Consider the following 18365-nt stretch of genomic DNA (forward strand, 5'->3'; position numbering starts at 1 on the left):
CCCAAAGTCACAGAACCAGTAAGGATTGCACCAAGATTGGAACCCTGTCAGTCTTAACCATGACTATAATGATCATAACCCCTAAATTCTTGTAAAATACTGAGGAACTGCAGCTGTCTCCCATTTTTTTTAAGTCATCTACATTGAGACACAAAATTTAAGACTTTTTTCAAAAGATTACGATCACTTAGAACACAAAAAATATACTGTTATAGATGCCCTATCAGAAAAATAGCTTTTTTTCTACCTGTTGCTTTACTTTTAAAAGTATGTGATGCTCATAAAATGTTGCCTTGTTTTCCTTAAGTGCTTATGTGGCTGTACTTGATTGCATAGGGTATGACACATGGTTAGTTGCTTCTTTGGGAAGGTTTTACTATGTGAATAAAATAAAAACTGAGTAATAGGGTTGATGCCATGAGTTCTACAACTGAGGGGTTTTTAATTTTTTCTTTTGTTCTTGTTTTTTTCCTAGTGAAACAGGTATTTTAGATGGCTTTTGGAATTTACCTTTTTCAATAAATCATTTGCAGGAAATTTTAAACTATCCCTTTGGGTAATTTCTTGTGATTTAAAGTCTTTGGAGCTTATTATATAAAAATCTGTTTGTCTAAAAACTGAAAGGAAACAATACTTGTTAATGTAATAGCTTTAGATTCTTTTAAATAGTCTAAAACCATTCTATAAATACCACGTTCTTTCTTGTTTTTTCTTTTTCTTTTCTTTCTTTCCTTCCTTTTCTTTTTTTCTTTCTTTTCTTTCTTCTTTTTCTTTATCAAATGAGGCAGAGAATGGATGGACAGACCAGTGGAAGAAATTTAGGGAGGAAAGTTAAGGATTACCATTATTTTTACTGTGGAATTTATTTCTGAAAATTACATTGTAAAGTGAATGTAGGAGGCAGTGTAATATAGTAGAAAAAAACATAAGTTTGAGGGATCAAACAGATTTTTGTTCATATGGTAGCTGTGTCATTGTCCACCTGTATGATTGTAGTTCAACTGTTTAGCATGCCTGAGCTTCAATTTCCTCTTCTGTAATGAGGGAATAGTAACATCTGCTTTGTAGGGCTGATGGTAAAAGAAGAACTTGGTATATATAGAAGTGCTTGATAATTATGAAGTTCCTTTATTTCTTCCCAAAGATATGCTCCTTCAAATATGTTTGATGTGTTAGCCAGAAAATATAGAATAAAGTGGAAATAATTTAAAATGTTTATTAGAAATGTTGAGGGGCGCCTGCGTGGCTCAGTTGGTTGTGTCCAACTCTTGGTTTCAGCTCCAGTCATGATCTCAGGGTCGTGGGATGGAGTCCTGCATCAGGCTCCGTGCTTAGCGTGGAGTCTGCTTGTCCCTCTCCCTCTGCTCCTTCCCCCACTCATGCGCATGTGCACACTCTGTCTCAAATAAATAAATCTTAAAAAAAAAAAGAAATGTTGAATAAGCAGAACAAAAAAATATAAATTCAGAAAGTTGTGGGTTGCCTGCACAACTAAAGACTGAAGTTGTAAATATGATACAGGATACAGGACCCCAAGGTCTGCTACTTATAGCAAAACAAAGGGACATGGTTTGGATTTGTTTTGTAGTTCCCACCCTTCTTAGATAGTTCTGAAAACTAATAAGTTAAAAGAAAAAACAACTCAGTTGGAATAGGCCTTGATTTCCCAACTGCAGAACCTCCCGTTAGATCTCTACCCTTGATAACAGCACCATTACTCCACTGTGGTATAACAAAAGCTGTTGTGATTCAACCATTCCCTCAAAAAGCTACTGACTTATGAAAACCATACCCTAGAACCATTTCTTTTTACCCTAGAGATCATTCTCCAGGGTTAATTCAGGTGGCTTTTTTCTTCTCTTTAACATAAATAAAGCAAACTTCGTTTTGTTTAAACTGGGTTCATTATTAGATTCTAGAGCTGCACTATCCTATACAGTCAGTACCCACTAGCCACATCTGGCTATTTACATTTAAATTTATTAGGGTATAAATAAAAATTCAGTGTCTTAGTCTCACTAGCAACATTTCAAGTGCTCAGTAGCCCCAGGTGGCTAGTAACTACTGCATTGGACATGCATATATAGAACACTTCTGTTGTCACAGAAAGTTCTGTTGTACAGCACTGCTTTAAAGAATCGGTTATTTGGGGGATTTGTATTGTCTCCTGTGGGCACAAAAATTATATTGGTCTTTATGCAACTTGAAAAATGATGATTTTACTCTGGGTGATGGTGATTTGAGGTCACTGAACAAACCCTGATGTAGAACATCTTAATCAACCCCAAACTGAATTTAGTAGGGTATCAGACACCCAAAATGATTTCCCAAAGAAATGACAGAATGTTTTTTCAATCATATCTTCAACATTTTCCCCACATTTCTATGTCTATCTCAAGATGTCTAGAAGAAATATTGCTAGTTTTTTATGTGGCACACCTGACTGCTTTATCAGCCTGCTAAAATCAGGAGCTTGTAATAACTTTTACTGTGTTAGAAATAAGTCGGTGACTTTAGCTCTCCTTCATTCACTTTGTAACTGAGTACTCTTGATGTTACTTTTTAAAAATATCTATCAAGTCTCCCTTTGCAAATTCTTGGCTTACCTCTCTTTCTGTGTGCCTACATCCTAGCACATTATCTAAAACATGTGGTAGGTACTAAGAACATGTTTGAATGAGTTAGCCAAAATAACTTTCACATTTGACTTTATAAGATTCCCAGATTAGGGAAGTTAAGCCCTCAGGAAAATTCATATAGGAAAGTTTCAGATCCCAGTTTATGTGTTCCGTTAATCAGCTGGCTTTTTTATTCTAATCTAGGCATACCCCAGAGATGTTGCGGCTTCAGTTCCAGACCTCCACAGTAAAGCGAATACTACCATAAAGCAAATCAAATTAATTTTTTGGTTTCCCAGTGCATGTAAAATTTATGTTTATCACTATACTGTAGTCTGTTAAATGTGCAATAGCATTATATTTAAAAGACAATATACATATCTTAATTAACAGATATTTTACTGCTAAAAATTGCTAAGCTTTCAGTGACTCTTAATCCTTTTACTGGTGGAGGGTCTTGCCTAGGTGATGCTGGCTGCTGACTGATCAGGGTCTGAAGGCTAGGGTGGCTGTGGCAATTTCTTAAAATAAGTCAGCAGTGGAGTTTGCTGCATCAATTGACTCTTCCTTTCACCAACAACTTCTCTGTAGCATGTGATGCTGTTTGATGGCATTTTACCCACAGTAGAACTTCCAGAACTGGAGCTGATCTTCTCAAACCCTGCCGCTGCTTTATCAACTAACTCTGTGTCATATTCTAAATCCTTTGTTGTCATTTCAACAATCTGCACAGAATCTTCACCAGGAGCAGTTTCCATCTCAAGAAACCACATTCTTTGCTCACTCATAAGAAGCAACTCCTCATCTGTTAAAGTTCTATCATGAGATTGCATCAGTTCAGTCCCATCTTCAGGCTCCACTTTTTTTTTTTTTTAAGATTTATTTACTAAAGAGAAAGCAAGAACAGGCACGAGTCGGGGGAGGAGCAGAAGGAGAGAATCTCAAGCAGACTCCCTGCTGAGCGCAGAGCCCGATGTGGGGCTCGATCCATGACCCTGAGATCACAACCTGAGCTGAAAACAAGAATTGGACACTTAACCTGCTGAGCCACCCAGATGCCCCTTCAGGCTCCACTTCTAATTCCAGTTCTCTTCTTATTTCCACCACATCTGCAGTTACTTCCTTCATGCAAGTCTGGGATCCCTCAAAGACCTCCATGTGGACTGGAATCCACTTCTTCCAAACTCCTGTTAATGTTGGTATTTTGACCTCTTCCCTTGAATCAGAAATGTTCCTTTTTTTTTTTAATAATTTTATTTATTCAAGAGAGAGAGAATGAGAGAGAGAGCACGAGCAGGGTGAGGGGCAGAGGAAGAAGCAGACTCCCCACTGAGCAGGGAGCCCGATGTGGGGCTTGATATGGGAATTCCGGGATCATGACCTGAGCTGAAGGCAGATGCTTAACCGACTGAGCCACCCAGGCACCCAAATCAGAGATGTCCTTAATGGCATCTAGAAAAGCAAATCCTTTCCAGAAGGTTTTCAATTGACTTTGTCCAGATCCATGGGGGAATCACTATCTATGGCAGCTGTAGCTTTGCAAAATGTATTTCTTAAATAACAGAACTTGGAAGTCAAAATGACTCCTTGATCCATGGCTTGCAGAATGGTTGTTGTTTTAGCACACGTGAAAACAACATTAATCTCGTATACCTCCATTAGAACTCTTGGGTGACCAGGTACATTGTCAACGAGCAGTAATATTTTGAAAGGAATTCCTTTTTTCCTGAGCAGTAGATCAAAACAGTAGGCTTAAAATATTCAGTAACATATTATAAACAGATATGCTGTCATCCAGGCTTTGCTGTTCCATTTAGAGAACACAGGCAGAGGTAATTTAGCTTAATTCTTAAGGGCTTTAGGGTTTTTGGACTGGTGAATGAGCACTGGCTTCAACTTACAGTCACCAGCTGCATTAGCCCCTAACAAGAGAGTCAGCCTCCCCTTGCAAGCTTTGAAGCCACGCATTGACTTCTCCTCTCTAGCTATGAAAGTCTGAGATGGCATTTTCTTCTACCATAAGACTGTTTCATCTACATTGAAAATCTGGTTGTTTACTGTAGCCACCTTCATTAATTATCTTAGCTAGATTGTCTGGATAACATACTGCAGCTTCTACATCAACACTTGCTTCTTCACCTTACACTTTTATGTTATGGAGATGGCTTCTATTCTTAAACCTTAAATATCACTGATTACAGATCACCATGACAAATACAGTAATAATGAAAAAGTTTGAAAAATTGCAAGAATAACTAAAACGTGACACAGAGACACAAAGTGAGCAAATGCTGTTAGAAAAATGGCACCGAATAGACTTGCTAGATAAGGCATTGCCATAAACCTTCAGGTTATTTAAAAAAAAAACAATAACACAATATCTGCAAAGTGCAATTAAATGAGGTATGCCTGTATGAGGCTTAATCCAGAGGTTTCCTCAGGAAGGAATTATATAAGCCAGGCCTCAGCTTCCTTCTACATAGCCCCACAAGATTACTTTTTTCTTTTAAGATTTATTTATTTATTTTAGAGAGAGAAAGAGAGCAAGTGCAGGGAAGGGCAGAGGAAGAGGGAGAGAGAAACTTTAGCAGACTCCTCGCTGAGCTCGGAGCCTGTCACAGGGCTTGATCTCATGATCCTGAGATCATGACCTGAGCTGGAACCAAGAGTTGGACACTTAAACTGTGCCACCCAGGGGCCCCAAGATTTTTTTTTAAGTAATCTCCATATCTAACTTGGGGCTGAAACTTTCAACCCCAAGATCAAGAGTTGTACACCCTACTGACTGAGCCAGCCAGCCAGGTGCCCCTCCACATTTCTTATCTTACTTATCTAGAGCATCTCCTTAAGGCTGTACCCTTCAAACACTGAAAGAAAACACCTGAAAGTCTTCTGTCTCCAGAACTTCCTTTGGCATTGTGTTATCATCAGTGTGAAATGTGAAGGGGTTTTTGAGGCACCTCGCTGACTCAGTCAGTGGAGCGTGCAACTCTTGGTCTTGGGATTGTGAATTTGAACCCCATGTTGGGTGTGGCGATTACTTAAAAATAAAATCTATTTAAAAATGTTAAGGGGTGAGTCTATTTAAAAGAGTGTCATTACATTGCTGGCCTTGATGTTGTAATTATAGTATAATGTCATCATAAATAGAACCTTTAAAAAATCATTCAGAAGGATACATTACCATTAGTTCATTTACTCAACAAATAATTATTGAGGAACTTCTATGGGCCAGGTATTATTCTACACAAGTTAAAGTTAACGATTTGAACCAAAGACTAAAGAATTGCACATTTTTAGATTATCTGGATCTTAAAGAAAAAAAACTGAGATTGACCGCTTTGAACATTTGTTTGAGCATTTGTTGTACTTCCTAAAAATATAATTATTTCTATTTTAAAAGAAATCATACACTGTGTCCCTATCTTTTAACTTAGCTGCATTTGCACTTAAAAATAGTTTCCCATATACTAGCATTAGTTGGGGGAGTACAGAATTCAAATTACATAGATAACTTACCCCCAAATAAATAATCTCTGTTCTTGGAGAAGTTTTCCAATGATATTCTACAAAAATTGAGTCTGTCAGCTGCTACACCACTGACATCCTTTAAAGTGGTCAGTGTATCTCTTTATTTGAGGGTATGCCCAAAGTAGTCTTTGGAGGTCAGCTTCATTTTATCATTTGGCATGAAGTTATATCCCCTGGTGTTTGCCAGTTGGTGCTTCCATTTGACTGTGGTGGGACCCTTCTTCCTAAGCTGCTGAGGCCTGCTGCGACGAAATGATATAGTGAGTGCTAGGTTTAGCCAGTGAGTGGCCTAGTCACTTGACAAGGCTGGTGCACAGTGGTATGTGACATCTATATTTATAAACTGTTGTGCATATTTCCCAGTTTGGAGATGAATGTCTCTTCCTTTGTCCTCTCTTTTCCTATTCTCATCTATATTATTTGTCATGAGCCCTGGAAAAAAATTAGGGGTGAGATTACAATTTAAGTAGAAAAATATGTTCCACTTCTTTGGACTTTAATATGTTCATTCAGCAAACATTTGTGGAACACCAACTATCGCCTGGTGCTGGAAATAGCAGTGCTGTCTTCAAGGACCTTTGGCCTTTGGGAAAGACAGACATGGGCTGGACTCTTAGGAGCCTGTGTGCTAGTTGCTGTGATGCAGATATTTAAAGGCTTAATAAAAGCCTCTGCCCGGAGGAGTCTAGGAGAGGGTCACTTAGAGTTTGAGGAGAGCTTGAAAGAAGGGTAGTTGTTTGCCAGATTGACAAGCAAGGGAGAACATTCCAGGCAGAAGGAAGAGTATGTATAAGGCCTAAAGCTTAAGAGAGCAATGAGTGTTCAGTTAGCTGCAGGTAATTACTCAAGGTAGCTTAAGTACAGAATAAAAGGGGGCAGAGTCGGGGAGATGAGACAGAGTGGAAAAGTGAGGCTAGATCATAAATGGTATGTATACGTCACAGTGAGTATATCTTTTACCTATAGGAAATGGAGAGCAACTGAAAATTTTTGAATAAAAGGACATGATCAGGATTTTTAAAAGATTGTTCTGGGAGCTACTACGAGATAATTGGAGGCAGAGAGACCAACTAGGTAGGAGCCCATGACATTCCTGTCTTATGGGAATGAAGAGTTAATTATGCTCATTAGCATTCTGCTCCTGTCCAAATGTGTCATCATGAAGTGCCTTTAATCCCTAGCACCCCAAGGTTATAATGATTGTCAGGTCTTAAGCAAACATTTGCTGTGCTTTGTCCCTAGTGTGTCTTCAGTGGTAGTGCCTTTCAGCAGATCTCTCTAACCATGGAGTTCTTATTTTGAGTTTTTCAATATGTGATCGTCTTTAAAATGTTGATTTTGGGGTGCCTGGGTGGCTCAGTCAGTTAAGCTTCCAACTCTTAATTTCAGTTCAGGTCATGACCTCAGGGTCCTGGGATCCAGCTCTGTGTCAGGCTCTGTGCTTAGCAGGGAGTCTGCTGGTGATTCTCTCCCTCTCCCTCTGCCCCTCCTGCTTGTACTAGCTCGCTCGCTCTCTCTCAAATAAATAAATAAATCTTAATGAATAAATAAACAAAATGTTGATCTTTAGAAATAATATTTTTCTTATTTCCTTTCTACTTTTCATACTACTCTTGTAAGTCTAAAGAGTCCTATATCAATCATTTTCCTTCCTGAGGAGTTTTAAACACCCTTTGGCTTCTTCAGAGTGTCATTGAATTATTCCCTTGTAATCCATCTTTCATCATTTGCTTTTCAGAACATGACATAGGGGCTTCTCTGTTAGTCCAAGGACGGGAGAGAGTGAAGAGATGGAGTAAGGAAGCTCAAAAAGAGGGAAAAGTAAGGTTTGAATGTGGTTTAGTTAAACGTATTTGTCCAAAAGAACTTTTTTAGTCTATAGCAAGGCAAGATTTAGAACACAATCTTTTTTTTTTTCTGTTTGGAGAGCTGGTATGCCACAAAAATGTAGAGTATGTGATGTTATATCAGGACTGCTGAAAGCTGAGCTTAGTGTCTGGTCCCAGAGGCTTGAGAGGAATGTACAGGATTAAAAGTTTAAAATAAAAACAGCCAAGATACCAAGCCTTTAAAACATTGACCCTGATGATTGGAATTCAGTTAGGAGAACTTGTCTTTCTTGAGGAAAAAAATAAGAACACAAAACACTTTTAGACGTGGGAGAATGGCTTGACCTATTTGCATGGGCTGTGGAATGCTCCTGGTTTCATCTAAAATTCCAACGTTTCTGATTCCCATGTGGAAATCTCCATAGCTCCCAGGAGATCATATCCTGCTGTTTGGAAAGAGAAGCCACTATTAATTGTCTTTATTTCCTTGCTGCCTTGGCTGTCCATTTTCATTTTGGAATGATGAGCAACTCTTCTGACTCTGTGTCCTTCAGTCTTGCAGCCGCTTACTGCCCACCTGCTGCGTGTCTCACACTGTGCCAGGTTCTGAGGACGTGTAAAAAAAATACGTACACACGTTATAAAAAGCTGAAAATGCTGTAATAGAGCAAAAGTGCTAAGAGAGCACAGAGGAAGAAGTGATGGTTCCCAATTTGGACGTGGGGACTAGGGAGTCTTCTGTGGAGAAGGGCCATCTGAGCTGGGCTTACGACACAACACCTTTACTAAAGCAGAGAGGTAGAAATAAAAATATGGAGCATATTAAAAGAACAGGAAGCCAGTGTTTCTGTGGGGGAGCTGATGAGAAGTAGTGGGAGATAAGACTGAGAGGCTTGACCAGCTTGCTGAGGAATTTGGACTTTATTCTATAGGTGGAAGAAAGTGGCGTGATTAGCCCTCTTTCACCTCCTCTGATAAGCACTAAAGAGCTGCTGACAGTGATAGACTTTGTCTCACTTGCCAGTTCTGAGGTAAGTTTTTAAAAAAAGCACTTTGGGAATCTGTTCCTTCCATGTCCGTGATTATTTTTGTTTGTTCTAATTTGGAAAAATGGGTGGAAAATGACACCCAGAAAGCCTCTTCTTTTTATTTTTTTTTAAGATTTTATTTATTTATTTGACAGAGAGAGAGACACAGCGAGAGAAGGAACACAAGCAGGGGGAGTGGGAGAGGGAGAAGCAGGCTTCCCGCAGAGCAGGGAGCCCGATGCGGGCCTCGATCCCAGGACCCCGGGATCATGACCTGAGCTGAAGGCAGACCCTTAATGACTGAGCCACCCAGGCGCCCCCAGAAAGCCTCTTCTAGGGACCACATTGGAAAGGCCAAGAATAAGTTCGTGTTTCTAGTTTTTTCATTTATACATTAATACCTTCCTTCCTTTTGTTTTCTTCCTTTGTTTTTTCCTTCTTTCCTTCCAATCCCCTCAGCCAGACTCTTTGCTTGTTCCTGGGTATACAAATGAGACGCAATGTCTGCCCTCAATGAGCGACAGTAGTAGGGAATTTCGATAGGGACACAAATCAAGGGTTGTCAGTAGTAGGAGAGAAATGTTCACAACATATATATGAGCTCTCAAGGAGAAAGAGGCCAATTTTGGGGAGTGGAATAAGAAACACTCCTCAGAGGCAGAATGTTCAAAGAGGGGAGGAGAGGGAAACCATTCCTGGAAGAGGGTTAGCCTGAGCAGAGAAAGAGAACGTGAAGTAGCCAAGAGTGCTAAAGACACTGCAAGCAGGTTGGCAGTTCTGACAAGATGCAAGATGAAATGCTCCAAGAAAAACAGGTACAGTCAGGGCTGGGTCATGAGACGCTTGCTTTTTGTGCTTGAGCCAAGAAAATTCTGTCCTCTGGATCAAATCCAAATTCTCAAGGACATATTTTTTAAGTAGAGGACTGCATGATCAGCTTTGGTGTTAAAAAAAAAAAGAAAAAGAAAAGAAATCTCTGTAATGACCAGTGTGTTGTGGGAGGCAAAACTGGAGACAGTGATAACAGCGACTGTCACAGTAGTCAAGCAAGGATGATAAGGTGCTGGCACACAGTTCACTGCTTCTAACCTTCTCCATCACACTTCATCTCTGAAAGGTCTGGGTCAGCAAGTGGAAAATGAGGTTTGTTATAAAGCCTATTTCTGTCATGTTGTAAGTAAACTATGGTTCTGGCTTCTCACATTAGCTGAGGCAAAATAGGGCTGGGGTGGCTTTGGGAAACAGGCCTCATCATCAGAGGAAGAGTGCAGTTAATACCTAGCCCCTCCATCCTTGGTGATGGTAAGGGCACAGAGGAATGGAAGGATGTGACTAGAAACTGAATTTATGGTCGTTTCTAGGAATGGATTATTGATTTGCTTTGTTGAGATATAATTTACATACTGTAAGATTCAGAGGGTACAATTCTATGAGTTTTAGTATATTCACAGAATTTTACAATGATCACCAGTATCTAATTCCAGAACATTTTTATCATCCTAAACAGCAGTCACTCTCCATTTCCATTCCCCCCTATCCTCCAGCAACCACTAATCTACTTTCTGTCTCTAGGGATTTACATATTTTGGACATTTCATGCAAGTGGGATCATACAATATGTGACCTTTGTGACTGGCTTCTCTCACTTAGCATAATATTTTCAAGGTTCATACAGGAGGTAGCATACATCAGTACTTCATTTCCTCTTAGAGCTGAATAATACTCCTTTATCCATTCATCAGTTGATGGACATATGGGTTGTTCCTCCTTTTTGGCTGTTAGGAATAATGTTGGGCTAAGAACATTTGTGTACAAGTGGACATATGTTTTCCTTTCTCTTGGATATATCTGTAGGATTGGAGATGCTGGATCATGTAGTAAACTTTATGTTTTACTTTTTGAGTAACTACCAAACTATTTTGCAAGGTGATTGCACCATTTTAGATTCCTACTAGCAATGTGTAAGGGTTTGAATTTCTCCGTATCCTCACCAACACGTGTCCATCTGTTTGATTATAGCTAGCTTAGTGGAGGTGAAGTGGTGTCTCTTGGTTTGCGTTTGCATTTATCTAATGGGGAGTGATGTTGAACGTCTTTCCATGTGCTTATTGGCCATTTGTGTTTCTTCTTTGGAGAAATGTCTATGCAAATCCTTTGCTCACTTATGATGGATTATAAGTATCTTTTTATTGTTTAGTTATTTATAAATTCTGGATACAAGTCTCTTATCAGATATATGATTTGCACATATTTTCTCCCATTCTGTGGGTTGTCTTTTCACTTTATTGAAGTTGTTCTTTGAGGCACAAAAGTGTTTAATTTTTATGAATTCCAGTTTATTTTTTGTTTTTTCGCTTATGCTTTTAGGTGTCATATCTGCAAAATCATTGCCTAATCCAAGGTTGAAAAGATTGATTCCTGTGTTTTCTTCTAAGAGTTTTATAGTTTTGGGGCACCTGGTGGCTGTCGTTGGTGTCTGCCTTCGGCTCAGGTCATGATCCCGGGGTCCTGGGGTCGAGCCCCGCATTGGGCTCTGCTTGGCAGGAAGCCTGCTTCTCCCTCTCCCACTCCCCCTGCTTGTGTTCCCTCTCTTGCTGTGTGTCTCTCTCTCTCTGTCAAATAAATAAATAAAATCTTTAAAAAAAAGTTTTATAGTTTTAGTTCTTATGTTGAGATCTTTGCTATATCTTAGTTACTTTTTATATATAGTATAAGGTAGGAGTTCAATTTCATTCTTTTGTATATGGATATCCAGTTGTCCCAGCATCATATGTTGGAAAAACTACTTCCCCATTGAATTGTCTTGGCACCCTTGTTGGAAATTGACCATAAAGATACAGGTTTATTTTTATACTCTCAATTCTAGTCCATTCATCTATATTTCTATTCTTAGTACACACAATCTTTTTTTTTAATTTTTAATTGAAGTATAGTTGATGTACAGCTATTAGTTTTAGGTGCACAACATAGTGATTCAACATTTATAGATATTACAAAATGCTCACCAGGATTGGTGTAGTTACCATGTCATCATAAAGTTATTACAGTATTATTGACTATATTCCTTATGCTGTACTTTTCATCCCTGTGACTTTATTTATTTTATAACTGGAAGTTTGTACCTCTTAATCCCTTCACCCATCCCCTAACACAGTACATACAATCTTGATTACTGTAGTTTTGAAGTAAGTTTTGAAATTGGGAAATGTGAGTTCTCCAATTTTGTTCTTCTTTTTAAGATGTTTTTTGGTTACTTTAGATCCATTGTATTGCCATATGAATTTTAGGATCCTCCTGTCAATTCCTGCAAGAATGCCAGCTGGGTTTTTGATAGGGATTACATTAAATCTTCAGAACAATTTGGGGAATGTTTCCATCTTAGCATATTAAGTCTCTGATCTGTGAACATAAAATGTCTTTCCATTTATTTAGGTCTTTAATTTCTTTCAGTGTTGTTGGGTAGCTTCCAGTGTATAAGTCTTGAGTTAAATTTATTCCTAAGTACTATATTGTTTTTGATGATATTGTAAATGGAATTGTTTTTTAATAATAAGTTTTTTATTTTTCATTGCTAGTGTGTAGAAAATACAGTTGTTTTATGTAGAGCTTAGATCTTGCAAACTTGCTGAACCGGTATATTAGTTGTGACAATTTATTGTGGATTCCTCAGGCTTTCCTATATACAAGATTGTGTTATCTTTGATTAGAGATAGTTTTACTTCTTTTCCAATCTGGATGTTTTTGTTTCTTTTTCTTTCCTAATTGCCCTGTCTAGATCCTCCAGTGAAATGTAGAATAGAAGTGACAAGGGTGGAAATCCTTGTCTTATTCTTGATCTTACTGGGGAAATAATGGAGTTTTTTTTACCAATAAGAATGATGTTCACTTTGGGGCTTTCATAGGTTCCCTTTATCAGGTTGAGGATGTTCTCTCCTTTTCCCAGTGTGTTCAGTATTTTATCTTGAAAAGGTGTTGGATTTTCTCAAATGCTTTTTCTGCATCTGTTATAGTGATCATGTGAGGTGTTGCCCCCCTTTATTCTGTTTGCATGGTGTATTCCATTGATTGATTTTCAAATGTTAAAACCAACCATGCATTCCTGGGACAAATCCAACTTTGTCACGGTGTATAATCTTTTTTATATGTTGCTAGATTCAGTTTGCTAGTGTTTTATAAATATTTTTTGTGTCTGTATTCATAAGGGTTATTAGTCTCTAGTTTTCTTGTGATGCCTTTGTCTGATTTTGGTGTGTAAATAATATTGGTTTCATAGATTTCAAGCTGGGAAGTGCTCCCTCCCCTTCTATTTTTGGAAGAGTTTGTGCAGGATTGATATTAGTTTTTCTTTAAACATTTGGTAGAGGGGCGCCTGGGTGGCTCATTTGTTAAGCGTCTGCCTTCGGCTCAGGTCATGATCCCAGGGTCCTGGGATCGAGCCCCACATCGGGCTCCCTTCCCCGGGGGAAGCCTGCTTCTCCCTCTTCCACTCCCCCTGCTTGTGTTCCTGCTCTCGCTATCTCTCTCTCTGTCAAATAAATAAATAAAATCTTTCTAAAAATAAATAAACATTTGGTAGAATTTATCAATAAAGCCATGTTGCCCTGGACTTTTCTTTGTGGGAATATTTTAAATTATTAATTCAGTATCTTTTCTTGTTATAGGTACCTCTATAATTTTACCATTTATTCTTTTCCAGCTCTAATTGATACTTTTAGTCATTCAAGAAACTTTTTTTAAAAAAATTTATTTATTTGAGAGAGAGAGAGAAAAAGAGTGATGTACAACTGGGGGGAGGGGCAGAGGAAGAGAGAGAATCTCAAGCAGACTCCCTGCTGAGCACAGAACCCGATGCAGGGCTCAATCCCAGGACCCCTAGATCATGACCTGAGCCAAAATCAAGAGTCGGATGCTTAACTGCCTGAGCCACCCAGGCACCCTAAGAAACATTTATTGAGCATCTTTTATATCCAGGCCCTGTCTTGACATAGAGGACACAATAATGAATCAAGCAAAGTCCTGGCCCTCTTAGCATTCTCATATTCTTTGTCTCTCTCATTCTTATGCTGTACACACACACACACACACACACACACACACACACGTATTTTTTTTGTTTATATTTATATGTAATATAGCTCTCTTCCTTGTAAAAAATATTTATTTGCCAGATGTCATTGGTGGAGAAGGGTGGTCCTTAGGTTTGCTATGTGTATTGTCATAGTTCTCTTCTCATTTCTAGGTGTTCTTGGAGTTGCACAAATAGGAAATGGAATATAGTGTTAGTACAATCACAGTTTATATTGGTGCCCACACTAGGCATTGCTACAAGGACATGATTTTAATAAAAACAAACCACCATCTTTATTCATTATCACCCTCAGAACCATCTGGTGCCTTCTATCTGACCATCAGTAGGAGCATGTGTTAGTTTCCTAGGGCTGCTGTAACAAAGTACCATAACCTGGGTGCCTTAAAACAAGAGAAAATTATTCTCTCAATAATTTTGGAGGCTAGAAGTCTGAAATCAAGGTGTTAGCAAGGCCATGCTTTCTCTGAGGCTCTGGATAGAATCCTTCCTTACCTCTCTCTAGCATCTAGTGGTGGCCATCAATCCTTGACATCCTTGGCTTGCAGCTGGATTATTCCATTCTCTGCCTCTGTCACCACATGGTGTTCTCCCTTTGTCTCTTTTTATATGATATTTCCTCTTTTTATAAGGACACAAGTCATACTGGATTAAGGTCTACCCTAATGACCTCAACTTGATTATCTCTGTAAAGACTCTATTTCTAAATAGGGTTGTATTCACAGGTACCAGAGGTTAATGACTTCAGCATTTTGGGAGAGAGGACATAATTCATCCCATAACAGAGCATTATACTCTTACTCTGAGATATTCAATAAAGCCTCATTTTAATAACATTACTAATTATAACTTTTATAAAAGTTCCATGGTATATTTCTCTGCCTTTAAAAAAATAATGTCTCTCCCCATTATAAAATAAGCCCAAAAGATGTCATTGATCACAGGTGTATTTGTTTATACACTATGTGTTTACCACAAGTGTAGCTACCATCTATCACCATACATCACTGTTACAAGAGCATTGATTATATTCCTTTTGCCATGCCTTTTGTTCCATGACTTACTCATTCCATAAGTGGAAGTGAGGAACCTGCATACTGGTTCCCACAGTGGCTATACCAATTTACATTCCAACCAACAGTATATGAGGGTTCCTTTTTCTCTACATCCTCGCCAACACTTGTCATTTCTTGTCTTTCTTATTTTAGCATTCTAACAGGTGTAAGGAGATATCTCATTGGGGTTTTGATTTGCATTTCCCTGACGAGTAGTGATGTTGAGGATCTTTTCATGTGTCTGTTGGCCATCTGTATGTTTTCTTTATCTATTCAGGTCCTCTGCCTGTTTTTTAGTTAAATTGTTTGGTTTTTGTTGTTGAGTTGGATAAGTTCTTTATATATTTTGGATATTAACCCCTTATAAGACATATCATTTGCAAGTATCTTCTCCCATTCAGTAGGTTGCCTTTTTGTTCAGTTGATGGTTTTCTTTGCTGTGCAAAAGATTTTTGTTTTGTTTTATTTTGATGTAGTCCCAGTAGTTTGTTTTTGCTTTTGTTGCCTTAGGAGACATATCTAGAAAAATATTACTATAGCTGATGTCAAAAAAATTACTGTCTATGTTCTCTTCTAGGATTTCTTTGGTTTCAGGTCCCGTATCTAGGTCTTAAATTCATTTTGAGTTTATTTTTCTGTATGGTGTTAATAGGTGGTCCAGTTTCATTCTTTTACAGGCAGCTGTCCAGTTTTCCCAGCACCATTTACTGAAGAAACTCTTTTCCTCATTGTATATTTTTACCTCTTTTGTCATAGATTAATTAGTCATATAATTGTGGGTTTGTTTCTGGGCTCTCTATTCTGTTCTGTTGATCTGTGTATCTATTTTTGTGGCAGTACTATACTGTTTTGATTACCATAGCTTTTCAGTATAATTTGAAATCTGAAATTGTGGTACCTCCAACTTTGTTTTTCTTTCTCAAGATTGCTTTAGCTATTTGGTATCTTCTATGGTTCCATACAAATTTTGGTGTTATTTGTTCTAGCTCTGTGAAAAATAGTATTGGTATTTTGATAGGGATTGTATTGAATCTGTAGATTCTTTTGGGCAATTTAGACATTTTAACAATATTAATGGTTTATGGAATTCATGAGCATGGAATATTTTTCCATTTGTTTGTGTCATCTCCATTTTCCTTCATCAGTGTTTTATAGTTTTCAGAGTACAGGTCTTTCACCTTTTTGGTTAAGGTTATTCCTAAGTTTTTGGTCCAATTATAAATGGAACTGTTTTCTTAATTTCTTTTTCTGCTACTTTATTATTAGTATACAGAAGCACTACTGATTTCTGGGTATTAATTTTGTATCATGCAACTTTCTTGAATTCATTTATTACTTCTAGTTGTTTTTTGGTGGAGTCTTTAAGGTTTTCTACGTATAGTATCATGTTGTCTGCAAATAGTGACATTTTAACTTCTTCTTTACCAATGTGGATGACTCATTTCTTTTTCTTGTCTGATTACTGTGGCTAGGATTTCCATTACTATGTTGAGTAAAGGTGGGAGAGTGGACATCCTTGTCTTGTCCCAGATCTTAGAGGAAAAGCTCTCAGTTTTTCACCATTGAGTATGTTACCAATGGCTTTTTCATATATGGCCTTTATTATGTTGAGGTATGTTTCCTCTAACCCGACTTTGTCAAGAATTTTTATCATGAATGAACATCTATTAACATGAGCATATGATTTTTATCCTTTGTTTTGTTGATGTGGTGTATCACATTGATTTATGACTATTGAACCATCCTTGCATCCCCAGAATAAATCTCACTTGATCGTAGTGAATGATCTTTTTAATGTATTGTTCAATTCAATTTGTGAATATTTTGTTGAGGATTTTTGCATCTATGTTCATCAGGGTTATTGGCCTGTAGTTCTCTTTTTTGTGTGTGGTATCCTTGTCTGCTGTTGGTGTCAGGGTGATACTGGCCTCATGTTTATTTGTATTATCATGTGTTTGGAAGCTGTCCTTCTTTTTCTATTTTTTAGAATAGTTTGAGAAAAATAGGTATTATCTCTTCTTTAAATGTTTGGTAGAATTCACCTGTGAACCCATCTGGTCCTGGACTTCTGTTTGTTGGAGTTTTTTTTTATTACCAATTCAGTTTCATTACTTGTTTGAAAGTAATTTCAAAGTTTCAAAGTTTGAAAGTAATTTGAAAGATTGTATGTTTCTAGGAATTTATTCATTTCTTCTAGTTTAATTTGTTGTCATATAACATTTTGTAGTTTTCTCTTACATTCCTTTATATTTCTGTTTTGTCAGTGTTACTTCTCTTTTGTTTCTGATTTTATTTGGGTCCTTTCTTTTTTTCTTAATGAGTCTAGCTGAGGGTTTATCAATTTTCTTTACCTTTTCAAAGAACAGCTCTTGGTTTCATTGATTTTTTTTCTTTTTTAGTCTCTATGCCATTTATTTCTGCTCTAATCATTATTGTTGCCTTCCTTCTTCTCACCTTGGGTTTTGTTTGTTCTTCTTTTTCTAGTTCCTTTAGGTGTAAGGTTAGATTTTTTTTTTTTATTCAAGCTTTTCCTTGTTTCTTGAGGTAGGCCTTTATTGCTATATATTTCCCTCTTAGAACTGCTTTTGCTGCATCCCAAGGACTTTGGATTGTTGTGTTTTCATTTTCACACATCTGCATTTTATTATCTTCTAAGTGCAAGTGCTAGAAAGGAAGCAGAGTAATTGATTCCATAACTAGGGCTTGTAAGAGATGTTCAAAAGCAGTATTGTCCAAATCACAGTTTATATACCCCCCCATAATAAAACAGAATCACGTAAGAGTTTGTGAAGGATGTTTGGAACAGCAGTTGATTGCTCATATATATCGTTCCCTTTATCCCAATCACAAGAATTTATACATAAACCAGTTTAAGACCAGTGCTAGAATCCATCTCTGTAGTGAAATAAAATAACATGGTTTATGGAATTGTATTCATATGTGTTGGATTGAAAATGACAAGTGCTATATACATTACAGTGTAACTTTGGAACAAAGTTAAAAGAACAGAAAAGTATCTTCTGAGCATCAGTCTAGTGGTCCTGTTGCTAGTTTCAATTTTTTAAAATGCTTCCAAGTATTTTTCTTAATCCACAAATGCTTTAATCTCTACTCTGTCACAATGAAATTATTTGAGTGTCTGTCACTCTTTCATAATCTAGTGGGGTAAATATAGCACTCTTGGAAGCAGGAATAGAGAATCTCAATTCTTTTTTTGA

At 37.6% G+C, this 18365-nt stretch overlaps 1 protein-coding gene across 5 annotated transcripts in view; it reads left to right on the forward strand.

Moving 5' to 3' along the window:
- Window positions 1-18365, forward strand: part of PEAK1 (pseudopodium enriched atypical kinase 1) — a 335997-nt gene that overhangs the window by 289347 nt on the left and 28285 nt on the right. The gene's annotated exons all lie outside the window — the stretch shown is intronic.

This window comes from Eumetopias jubatus, unplaced genomic scaffold (assembly GCF_037043125.1).
Source record: "Eumetopias jubatus isolate StellerSeaLion01/CBP00866 unplaced genomic scaffold, mEumJub1_p1.0 scaffold_7, whole genome shotgun sequence".
Lineage (NCBI taxonomy): Eukaryota > Metazoa > Chordata > Mammalia > Carnivora > Otariidae > Eumetopias > Eumetopias jubatus.